Here is a 12,323-nt window from a genome sequence, read left to right as displayed (position 1 = left end):
GACAGTTTCCGTCAGTTCGAAATAATAATAATTTCAGTAAGATTGCAGCCGCGCTACACTCCTTACTTTTGTAATAGCATTAATGAAATGTATATATTGACTTTAAGCCAGCTTTTTCCTCAACAAGACACCTAGAGTAAACTGTTTATCAAATTTATGAGCATATCATTGACCTCATTGAATGTCATGCCACATAAATGGCTATCTTTGTTGTGCTGTGATGGGGACAAAAAAACTAACCAAATATAACGTAGTTATTGACAATAGCACGTGCATTCTAACTGAAGAAAAATAGGTTAATCACGAGCTCCTTTCGCCCTATGTGTTAGGCGCCTGTACAAAACCACATTAAAATTACGAATTAATCATAAAATAACAAAGATTTGATCGAACAGAATTATCTCTGACGTAAAAACTGCTAAGCTGTACCAAATGCGAATAAAAAGTTGTAAATTCAAATTCCGTAAGAAGATCTACTATAAACGGTTTATTCCAGCTGACCTGATGAGCATTGGTATTACCAAATAGAGATGGTGTGATTGGCATATTATCACACGTTTTTCTTTGGTTTCGCTAAAAGTTCTTGGAATTACTTGTTCGTAGAGTATATTTGTAATATCTATGTGAAGTATCGCAAATTTCTCACAATGATAACAACACCAGAACAGGAAACACAGTCCGATGTCGTTTAGGTTCGCAACTTAATTTTAATTAAAAATGTTAATCTCTCACAAAACACAACTACCTGGTGTGTATAGGCTTAAACTGCTGATGATTCGAGTCAAATGTACATTTACTCGTTAGATATAATTAACTTTCATATAAACCGTTATGTTACAAAAAAAATGAGTATAGTCAAAGTAGTTTTACAACGTAATTGAATGTAAGAACGTATTAACATTATAAAAACAATCATCGTAAAAGCGCATTCTATCATTAAGTTTTCCGCAGAAATATAAATATTTATTGAAAATAAATTACTTAATTGTAAAACATGTAACAATTTAGATCACATAAACTATGTACAATACAGTGTTATCACCAATGTTAAACAATACAACACACGGAAGTTAGAGAAAAATATAGCTTTTTATTTCTTTAACCTATTTCTACGGTAACTTTGACAAGGTCTCAGACGCCATGCATACATTTATTTATGATAGAAAACAACTATATGACACTATGTTGTTTATAAAAAAAAGAACGAAAATAAAAAAAATATTTGATGGCAGTTTTAAAAGAACGATTTATTCTTAAATTTTACGCATGTTACAGGCCCGACATGGCCAGGTGGTTAAGACACTCGACTCGTAATCTGAGGGTCGTGAGTTCGAATCCCGGTCGCACCAAACATGCTCGCCCTTTCAGCCGTGGCGGCGTTATAAAGTGATGATCAATCCCACTATTCGTTGATAAAAGAGTAGCCTAAAAGTTGGCGGTGAGTTGTGATGACTAGCTGCCTTCCCTCTAGTCTTACACTGCTAAATTAGGGACGGCTAGCACAGATAGCTCTCGTGTAGCTTTGCGCAAAATTCAAAAACAAACGCATGTTACATTATTCAAACTGTTGAAATAAACGATGACTTATAAATCGAAAGCACCACTCCTAAATTAAAAAAATATAGTGTTTTTGATTTTGAAATGTAATCAAACGTTATCATAAAAGTGTTTGGTGTCGCATTATGTGCATTGTAGAATTTTTATATTGAAATTTTAGTCCACTGTACATTCTAGTACCTCATCATGAAAATGTGAAATAAATTAAAAATATTGCTACTATTTGTTGAGATGTTTAATTTTTGTCTTATGAAAACACCAGATGTAAATAGATACACGCGTAAATAAACGCAGTACACATTACATCTAATGTAGTCTAATATAAACATATTTTCGCTTGAACATAAACGCATTCATTATTCTTACCGAAACCAAGGACGTAACGAAGAAGGGGGTACCTCTCACTGATATTACATTATTCACCACAAATCCAATTTTCTGTAAATTTGATTGGCAAATATTTACCTTTCCTTTTTTTTTCGAATAAATTTTGGAATAAAAATGAATCTCTTATTGTGTAAAAGACTAGCCCAAGAATTGGCGGTGAGTTGTGATGACTAGCTGCCTTCCCTCTAGCCTTACACTGCTAAATGAGGGACGGCTAACGCAGATAGCCCTCGAGTAGCTTTGCGCGAAATTCAAAACAAACTAAACCTCACTGGATCAATCGACGCAAATAAACACTACAAGAAATAAAATAAGACATTAAATTCGACAACAAAAACAAGACAGTTGGGAAACCTTCTATTCACAGTTAAATCATAAAACAGATTCAAAACAATTCTGGACACACTTGAAAAGATATTCCAACACAGGAAAAGCAAACAAAGAGTACCCACTACTCGAATCACATGTCAAAACACTGACCTAGAAAAAAGCAGAGATATTTCAAGACCACCTGAAAAACACGTTCAAAACACACCATGAACCAGACATGAACATATTCTTCTATAATAAAGTCAATAATTTCATTGAACAGAACAAAACCATATACATGCCAAAATTCCCAGTAAACACATTAATAAAACCAGAGTAAATAATAGACTGGAGCACTCGTCAACTGATAAAAGATATAACAGCAGCGGAAGTACTGACAGCCATCAAAAACACAAAAAACAAAGCTCCTGGAGAAGATGGTATACAAGCCATCCTCCTAAAAAATGGCACTCAAGAATTATATGAACACCTTACAGCTCTATTTAACTTATCATTTTCAGCTGGATATATTCCTGTTTCTTGGAAGAAAGCAGTAATATTAATGTTCCAGAAAGAAGGAAAGCCAGCAAATAAACCAAACAATTACTACCAAATTAGCCTAACCAGTTGTATCGGCAAAATTGTATAAAAATAATTGGTAACCGACTATCTATATACTTAGAAACAAAATCAGAATTATCCGAAATTCAAAATGGATTTAGAAAATATAGACAAACTACAGACCACCTAATCAAATTAACTGGAAACAATTACAGACAGTTTTAATAAAAACGAATGTACTTTAGCTTGCTTTCTCAACATTGAGAAAGCATTCGGCACGGTCTGGCATAACGGATTACGTCACCGGTTAACGGAAATGGATTTACTCCAGGGAATTATTATTCACTGGCGATCCAACTTTCTGGGACAATAGAACGTGTAAAGTAGATGTGAATGTGACCCACTCAGGACCTTTTCACCTGAGGCAGGAGTCCCACAGGGAGAGGTAGTTAGCCCTATCTTATTTATCATGTTTGTGAGCAATATGCCACTGTCGGACCTAAAATTAGGTTTTACATCACAATTTGCTGACCATGTAGCGGTCTGGAAAAGCGCCCCACTTCTTCAATAGCAGCAACAAACCTCCAACCAGTTCCGAATAATTTAGAAGAATAGTGCCAGAAATATAGAATAAAAATAAATATTCCGGAAAACCAAGTAATATTATTCAGCAGATTAAATAAACTAAGAAAAGATCCACCAAAGTTTGCTTTCACTGTATAAGGTGGTTACTGATTATGTACAGTATAGTATAATGCTTCCATATCAATCAGTTGCAAGCTCATAACTTCATATTTAGCTGATGCTTGACGATAAAATTACAATCCTGGAAGATAAATCACCTCACTGAGGTTTGATCTCTGAAATCAGGTTAAAGTAATGGCCAAACACTAGGTTTATAAGACCTGTCCAAACTATCGTTCCAACTGATTACTTTTATCTGTATGTATTTTCCAAAATCAATAATATCTGTTGTGTTACAATTGGTATAGCATTTTGTGTGAACGTCTTCATCTGGTGCGAGATGGGTTTTAACTTCTCTCTGTCCAGGAGACTTGCTGCAAATGGGGCATCGATTGCAATACCATATTCAGTAATTATGGGTTCGTGCTTGAAGTATTAAAACAATACGTATTTCAAAATGGGTAGTATGTATATTAACACTTTTATTGATAAGGAGAGAACAACGTTTCGACCTTCCTAGGTCATCTTAACCTGAAGATACATTTTATTTCAGTGGGTTTCTCGTCATCAAGAAGCACAACAATCAGCTGAGCATATCAAATATTTGGCATACTTGTTCCCATTCATCTGATGTTCAGTGTGGAACCCTTAGAACTTGCATAATTTAATATGCTCTTGTAAGCACAAGAAGTGGAATGTGGGTGAGAAGCTTGAATCTCTTTGTCATATTCAGTATTGTATGACTGGAGATAATTGGGCTCGTGGGATTTAGAATAACAGAACTGTTGATGACATTTCTTAAGAATGTCACTCCTCCATTACGTGGTCCTGATGTATACCCCTCCCAGTAGATCCCAATTCACTTGACATACGATTTACTCGCACTTTTGTGTTAATTGAATGATATCTTGCTATCATTAATCCGCTTTGAGTTTTATAAACGATACAGTATTTGAATCAAAATATTATAGATTGGATAATAACAAAAATGTATCAGTTTTATTGGGCAATGTAATTTCTAATGTGTAATAATGATTTTAACTCTAGTAAGCAAGTCATGATTTCACTGGCCGATAGATGGGACAGTGTTTCCCATACTTTTGTTGTCTACACCCGTCAAATAAATATGGTTTCTTGCGCGCTCTCCCTTTTTTTTTTTTTTTTAGAAGGAGACAAAAGTAAATTAAGTAACATAAAACATATATCCCATGTGGTCTAGTGGCTAGGATACCTGGCTTTCACCCAGGAGGCCCGGGTTCGATTCCCGGCATGGGAACTTATCATTTTGGTCCGGCATAGCCAAGCGTCGCGGAGGGTCGCGAGATCGCGCCCGAGTCGCGCCAACCATGCTCGCCATCAAAGCCGTCGGCGCGTTATAATGTGACGGTCGATCCCACTTTTCGTTGGTAAAAGAGTAGCCCAAGAGTTGGCGGTGGGTGGTGATGACTAGCTCCCTCCCTCTAGTCTTACACTGCTAAATTAAAGACGGCTAGCACAAATAGTCCACGAGTAGCTTTGTGCGAAATTCAAAAAACAAACAGATTGCCTATGTCCATGTAAATTAAGTAACATATAACATATATCCCATGTGGTCTAGTGGCTAGGATACCTGGCTCTCACCCAGGAGGCCCGGGTTCGATTCCCGGCATGGGAAGTTGTCATTTTGGTCCGGCATAATTAAGCGTGTTGAGGAAGCGTGCGACTCCTGACATGAGGGTCGCGGATAGCATCCCGTCGCGCCAAAACATGCTCGCCCTTTCAGCCGTGGGGCCATTATAGTGTGACGATCAATCCTACTATTTGTTGGTAAAAGAGTAGCCCAAGAGTTGGCGGTGGGTGGTAATGACTAGCTGCCTTTCCTCTAGTCTTACACTGTTAAATTAGGGACGTCTAGCACAGACAGCCCTCGAATAGCTTTGTGCGAAATTCAAAAAACAAACAGATTGCCTTCGTTTAGTTTTGTACGAAATTCAAAACTAATCAACATCAATTTGTAAGAGCCTTGCCTATATTCACATAATCCTTTCAAACACAACTACATGTTAATAAACACTATTTTCATTATTTTATGCTATCATTCATCTCCTAACACTCAACACAACTTTTGGGACAAGTTTCAAGAGAATGAGTTTCAGGGACGTTTGGTGATTTGTCCTGATGGGAAATTGAAAGCATAAAAGGTAAATTATAAAATTGAAAAATAAATTGCACGACGGCTAATAAAGATAAAATTATTAACTTGTAGTCCAATTAAAAATAAAAACAAGATATATTTACTTTATCTACATCTTAATTCCACACTCCTTATCTTTTGATTGAATAAATTGTTACATCTTCATAAAAAACCATCAGTCTTTATTTTCTTAAATAGCTTTTTTCTCTATCACAATTAACACTGAACTTGCAAATCTTTCTCGTTGTTGTGCATTTCTAGTGGGGCTTTGTATTCTTTTTAAATGAGAGAAATAACACTCAACTAAGACACCGGCGACTGTAAGAATCAAAGCTAACTGATACAACTTTGTTAGTTGTTCCAGAAATGCATGTTACCTCGCATTTCGCAAACAATAAAGTAATTCATTCGTTTGTTTTCCTTGTAAATCAGCGTCACTTTTCAAAGCATTTTCCATTATCATCTTGCAATGATATTAGTACTAATTCAAAAAATGTTTTCAAAAAGCTCAAGGAATGCAATGCTTTTCAAGGTTTGAAATCAAATTTCAAATTTATTATAAACTGCATTCAAAATTTCATAAAATAACTTTATGTATGTAATTTAATGTCTTCTCCGATATCATTTCTTATTCACTTAGAGGGGGTGGTGTATAATCCATTGGCTGCTGTCCAAAATTTATTGAAATCTTCTGACTTTTTTTGTTGTTGTCGATATTTAATCTGCTTTATTCATACAGCACGGGATGTGTCAAATATTCTATTCTGTAAGACATCTGCTATAAATTTGTATATGAAGAAAATACCCGAAAATATATTCAACAAGAAATTGAACTCAAAATATCTGACATCCATTGAATGTGCTTTTCAACAGATAAAGGTTTTAGTATTTTACTTGCCAAAATTATCAACAATATTTTGAAATAAGTCAACCACTTCCTTGTATTCCAAAACAGTTTCAACATGGCAGTAATTATAATTCCAACAAATAGGGACCACTTTCGGGAACCTTTTCTTTGCTTAGATATCTAAAGGGTGCACATGTTTTGCTGATTACATAAAGAAATAAATAGAACGATTTAAGTTTTGAAAGAATCTGTAACATACCTTAATCTTCGTCACAGATTCTAACACTAAATTCAATCTACGTGCTCATTCAGCTCAATTCATCACGCTTACCCCATTATAGGTTTGGGCAAAATCTTTTGACCCAATATTTAATTCATCGACTTAATTTAATATTTTCTTGTATGTACCTACTGCTGTTCGTTGTGCATTAACATTTGTAAACCCCCAAAAACCTATTGCAAATTTCACTACCTTTAGTCACATATCGCACAACACTAGAAAGCTATAAAATGGTTCTTGCATCAGTAGCTTCATTTGAGGTAACAGCCACAAACAAAGAATTACTTATTTTGCTTTTAAATTTCGTCATCAATACTTCCCATACATAATTAATGAAGTCATTCTGGATTCTATTTGACAGGGCACAAAAAACACTCGATTTCTCTAAATGAGATTTCAATAAGGCATCATACGTCTATTAATCTTTTTTTAAAATGCTTCTTTTCATCTACACCTTTTTATTGCACATTTTCACATTATTTAATGATGGTTATTTAGTTGGAATTCAATCCGGGATTTTAAAAATCTAGTTAGGCCTAGAGTTGAAAATATATGACTGGAGAAATTTACAAATCTTTTAATTGCCTTATGCATTTTATTTAAGTCATTACATCCGCTTGAGTTCCTGGTTCCAAATTTACATCAAAATAATAAACTTGGCCAGTAGAAAAACTTCTGCAAAGAAAGTCAAGCGTTAAACAAGTTGTCCTGTCCCATTAAGTTATCGATTCCCCTCGGTAGACTCATCAGATAGCCGGACGGCTTTCCTATAAGAAAATACACACACACTCACATTCGTTTACGCTGAAATTTTGAACGCACTACTTTGTTTTTTCTGTCAAGCTAAGAGGTGACATCGGTCTTCCATTTTTGATGATGTCTTCTTTATCACTAGGACTCTTCGTACCAAAATTGTTTACTAATTTTTCCTAGTATCTTTTGCATGCATATTCGAATGTGTAGGAAAAAAAGCTAAAACCAATTAAAAAGAAAGCATTTTGCGAGTTGTTGTCCAGATTCTTCCAAACAGTGCTTTCATTCGTATAAGGTGGTTACTGATTATGTACAGTATAGTATAATGCTTCCATATCAATCAGTTGCAAGCTCATAACTTCATATTTAGCTGATGCTTGACGATAAAATTACAATCCTGGAAGATAAATCACCTCACTGAGGTTTGATCTCTGAAATCAGGTTAAAGTAATGGCCAAACACTAGGTTTATAAGACCTGTCCAAACAATCGTTCCAACTGATTACTTTTATCTGTATGTATTTTCTCTAAAATCAATAATATCTGTTGTGTTACAATTGGTATAGCATTTTGTGTGAACGTCTTTCATCTGGTGCGAGATGGGTTTTAACTTCTCTCTGTCCAGGAGACTTGCTGCAAATGGGCTCCAGCATCGATTGCAATACCATATTCAGTAATTATGGGTTCGTGCTTGAAGTATTAAAACAATTACGTATTTCAAAATGGGTAGTATGTATATTAACACTTTTATTGATAAGGAGAGAACAACGTTTCGACCTTCCTAGGTCATCTTAACCTGAAGATACATTTTTATTTCGAGTGGGTTTCTCGTCATCAAGAAGCACAACAATCAGCTGAGCATATCAAATATTTGGCATACTTGTTCCCATTCATCTGATGTTCAGTGTGGAACCCTTAGAACTTGCATAATTTAATATGCTCTTGTAAGCACAAGAAGTGGAATGTGGGTGAGAAGCTTGAATCTCTTTTGTCAAATTCAGTATTGTATGACTGGAGATAATTGGGCTCGTGGGATTTAGAATAACAGAACTGTTGATGACATTTCTTAAGAATGTCACCTTCTCCTCCATTACGTGGTCCTGATGTATACCCTCTCCCAGTAGATCCCAATTCACTTGACATACGATTTACTCGCACTTTTGTGTTAATTGAATGATATCTTGCTATCATTAATCCGCTTTGAGTTTTATAAACGATACAGTATTTGAATCAAAATATTATAGATTGGATAATAACAAAATGTATCAGTTTTATTAGGCAATGTAATTTCTAATGTGTAATAATGATTTTAACTCTAGTAAGAAAGTCATGATTTCATTGGCCGATAGTTGGAACATTGTTTCCCATACTTTTGTCGTCTACACCACTCAAATAAATATGGTTTCTTGCGCGCCTCCCTGCTTTTTTTTTTTTTTTAAGGAGACAAAAAGTAAATTAAGTAACATAAAACATATATCCCATGTGGTCTAGTGGCTAGGATACCTGGCTTTCACCCAGGAGGCCCGGGTTCGATTCCCGGCATGGGAAGTTATCATTTTGGTCCGGCATAGCCAAGCGTGTTGAGGCGTTCGACTCCTGACATGAGGGTCGCGGGATAGCGCGCCAAACATGCTCGACCTTTCAGCCGTGGGGCATTATAGTGTGACGATCAATCCCACTATTTGTTGGTAAAAGAGTAGCCCAAGAGTTGGCGGTGGGTGATGATGACTAGCTGCCTTTCCTCTAGTCTTACACTGCTTAATTAGGGACGTCTAGCACAGATAGCCCTCGAGTAGCTTTGTGCGAAATTCAAAAAAACAAACAGATTGCCTTCGTTTAGTTTTGTACGAAATTCAAAACTAATCAACATCAATTTGTAAGAGCCTTGCCTAGATTCACATAATCCTTTCAAACACAACTACATGTTAATAAACACTATTTTCATTATTTTATGCTATCATTCATCTCCTAACACTCAACACAACTTTTGGGACAAGTTTCAGGGACGTTTGGTGATTTGTCCTGATGGGAAATTGAAAGCATAAAAGGTAAATTATAAAATTGAAAATAAATTGCACGACGGCTAATAAAGATAAAATTATTAACTTGTAGTCCAATTAAAAATAAAAACAAGATATATTTACTTTATCTACATCTTAATTCCACCCTCCTTACCTTTTGATTGAATAAATTATTACATCTTCATAAAAACCATCAGTCTTTATTTTCTTAAGAAGCTTTTTTCTATCACAATTAACACTAAACTTGCAAATCTTTCTCGTTGTTGTGCATTTCTAGTGGGGCTTTGTATTCTTTTAAATGAGAGAAATAATACTCAACTAAGACACTGGCGACTGTAAGAATCAAAGCTAACTGTACAACTTTGTAAGTTGTTCCAGAAATGCATCTAACCTGGCATTTCGCAAACAATAAAGTAATTCATTCGTTTGTTTTCCTTGTAAATCAGCGTCACTTTTCAAAGCATTTTCCATTATCATCTTGCAATGATATTAGTACTAATTCAGGAACTGTTTTTTCACCTCTTCCCGTTTCTTAGTGTCAAAATGCTCAAGGAATGCAATGCTTTTCAAGCTTTGAAATCAAATTTCAATTTTATTATAAACTGCATTCAAAATTTCATAAAATAACTTTATGTATGTTCTTTAATGTCTTCTCCGAATCATTTCTTATTCACTTAGTGGGGGTGGAGTATAATCCATTGGCTGCTGTCCAAAATTTATTGAAATCTTCTGACTTTTTTTGTTGTTGTTGTTGTCGCCATTTAATCTGCTTTATTCATACAGCACGGGATGTATCAAATATTCTATTCTGTAAGACATCAGCTATAAATTTGTATATGAAGAAAATACCGCAAAATATATTCAACAAGAAATTGAACTCAAAATATCTGAGATCCAATGAAAGTGCTTTTGTACAGATAAAGCTTTTAGTATTCCACTTCCCAAAATTATCAACAATATTTTGAAATAAGTCAACGACTTCCTTGTATACCACGAAAGTTTCAACAAGTCAGTAATTATAATTCCAACAAATAGCGACCACTTTCGGGAATCTTTTCTTTGCTTCGATATCTAAAGGGTGCTCATGTTTTGCTGATTTCATAAAGAAATAAAGAGAACGATTTAAGTTTTGAAAGAATCTGTAACACTCCTCAATCTTCGTCACATATTATAACAATAAATTCAATCTACGTGCTCATTCAGCTCAATGGACATCACGCTTACCCCATTATAGGTTTGTGCAAAAACTTTTGACCCAATATTTAATTCATCGACTTAATTTAACATTATCTTGTATGTACCTACTGATGTTCGTTGTGCATTAACATTTGTAAACCCCCAAAACCTATTGCAAATTTCACTACCTTTAGTCACATATCGCACAACACTAGAAAGCTATAAAATGGTTCTTGCATCAGTAGCTTCATTTGAGGTAACAGCCACAAACAAAGAATTACTTATTTTGCTTTTAATTTTCTTCATCAATACTTCCCATACACAATTAATGAAGTCATTCTGGATTCTATTTGACAGGGCACAAACAAACACTCGATTTCTCTAAATGAGATTTCAATAAGGCATCATACGTCCATTAATCTTTTAAAATGTTTCTTTTCCTCTACACCTTTTATTGCACATTTTCACATTATTTAATGATGGTTATTTAGTTGGAATTCAATCCGGGATTTTAAAATCTAGTTAGGCCTAGAGTTGAAAATATATGACTGGAGAAATTTACAAGTCTTTCAATTGCCTTATGCATTTTATTTAAGTCATTAAATCCGCTTGAGTTCCTGGTTCCAAATTTACTTCAAAATAATAAACTTGGCCAGTAGAAAACTTCTGCAAATAAAGTCAAGCGTTAAACAAGTTGTCCTGTCACATTAAGTTATCGATTCCCTCGGTAGACTCATCAGATAGCCGGATGCGGCTTTCCTATAAGAAAATACACACACACTCACATTCGTTTACGCTGAAATTTTGAACGCACTACTTTGTTCTTTCTGTCAAGCTAAGAGGTGACATCGGTCTTCCATTTTGATGATGTCTTCTTTATCACTAGGACTCTTTGTACCAAAATTGTTTACTAATTTTCCTAGTATCTTTGGATCCATATTCGAATGTGTAGGAAAAAAAGCTAAAACCAATTAAAAGAAAGCATTTTGCGAGTTGTTGTCCAGATTCTTCCAAACAGTGCTTTCACTCGTATAAGGTGGTTACTGATTATGTACAGTATAGTATAATGCTTCCATATCAATCAGTTGCAAGCTCATAACTTCATATTTAGCTGATGCTTGACGATAAAATTACAATCCTGGAAGATAAATCACCTCACTGAGGTTTGATCTCTGAAATCAGGTTAAAGTAATGGCCAAACACTAGGTTTATAAGACCTGTCCAAACTATCGTTCCAACTGATTACTTTTATCTGTATGTATTTTCTCCAAAATCAATAATATCTGTTGTGTTACAATTGGTATAGCATTTGTGTGAACGTCTTTCATCTGGTGCGAGATGGGTTTTAACTCTCTCTGTCCAGGAGACTTGCTGCAAATGGGCTCCAGCATCGATTGCAATACCATATTCAGTAATTATGGGTTCGTGCTTGAAGTATTAAAACAATCACGTATTTCAAAATGGGTAGTATGTATATTAACACTTTTATTGATAAGGAGAGAACAACGTTTCGACCTTCCTAGGTCATCTTAACCTGAAGATACATTTTTATTTCGAGTGGGTTTCTCGTCATCAA

General features: G+C 35.0%; 3 non-coding genes across 3 annotated transcripts; all 3 read left to right on the top strand.

Annotated features, from left to right (window-relative positions):
* The first annotated feature begins 4,702 nt into the window (after window positions 1-4,702).
* Window positions 4,703-4,774, top strand: TRNAE-UUC (transfer RNA glutamic acid (anticodon UUC)). Its single transcript has one exon. It is a non-coding gene; the product is annotated as a tRNA-Glu (tRNA).
* Window positions 4,775-5,080: 306 nt separating this feature from the next.
* TRNAE-CUC (transfer RNA glutamic acid (anticodon CUC)) lies at window positions 5,081-5,152 on the top strand. Its single transcript has one exon. It is a non-coding gene; the product is annotated as a tRNA-Glu (tRNA).
* A 3,874-nt stretch (window positions 5,153-9,026) lies between these two features.
* Window positions 9,027-9,098, top strand: TRNAE-UUC (transfer RNA glutamic acid (anticodon UUC)). Its single transcript has one exon. It is a non-coding gene; the product is annotated as a tRNA-Glu (tRNA).
* Window positions 9,099-12,323: the final 3,225 nt, after the last annotated feature.

This window comes from Tachypleus tridentatus, chromosome 5, assembly GCF_004210375.1.
Source record: "Tachypleus tridentatus isolate NWPU-2018 chromosome 5, ASM421037v1, whole genome shotgun sequence".
Classification (NCBI taxonomy): domain Eukaryota; kingdom Metazoa; phylum Arthropoda; class Merostomata; order Xiphosura; family Limulidae; genus Tachypleus; species Tachypleus tridentatus.
This window is presented reverse-complemented; position numbering and strand designations above follow the sequence as displayed.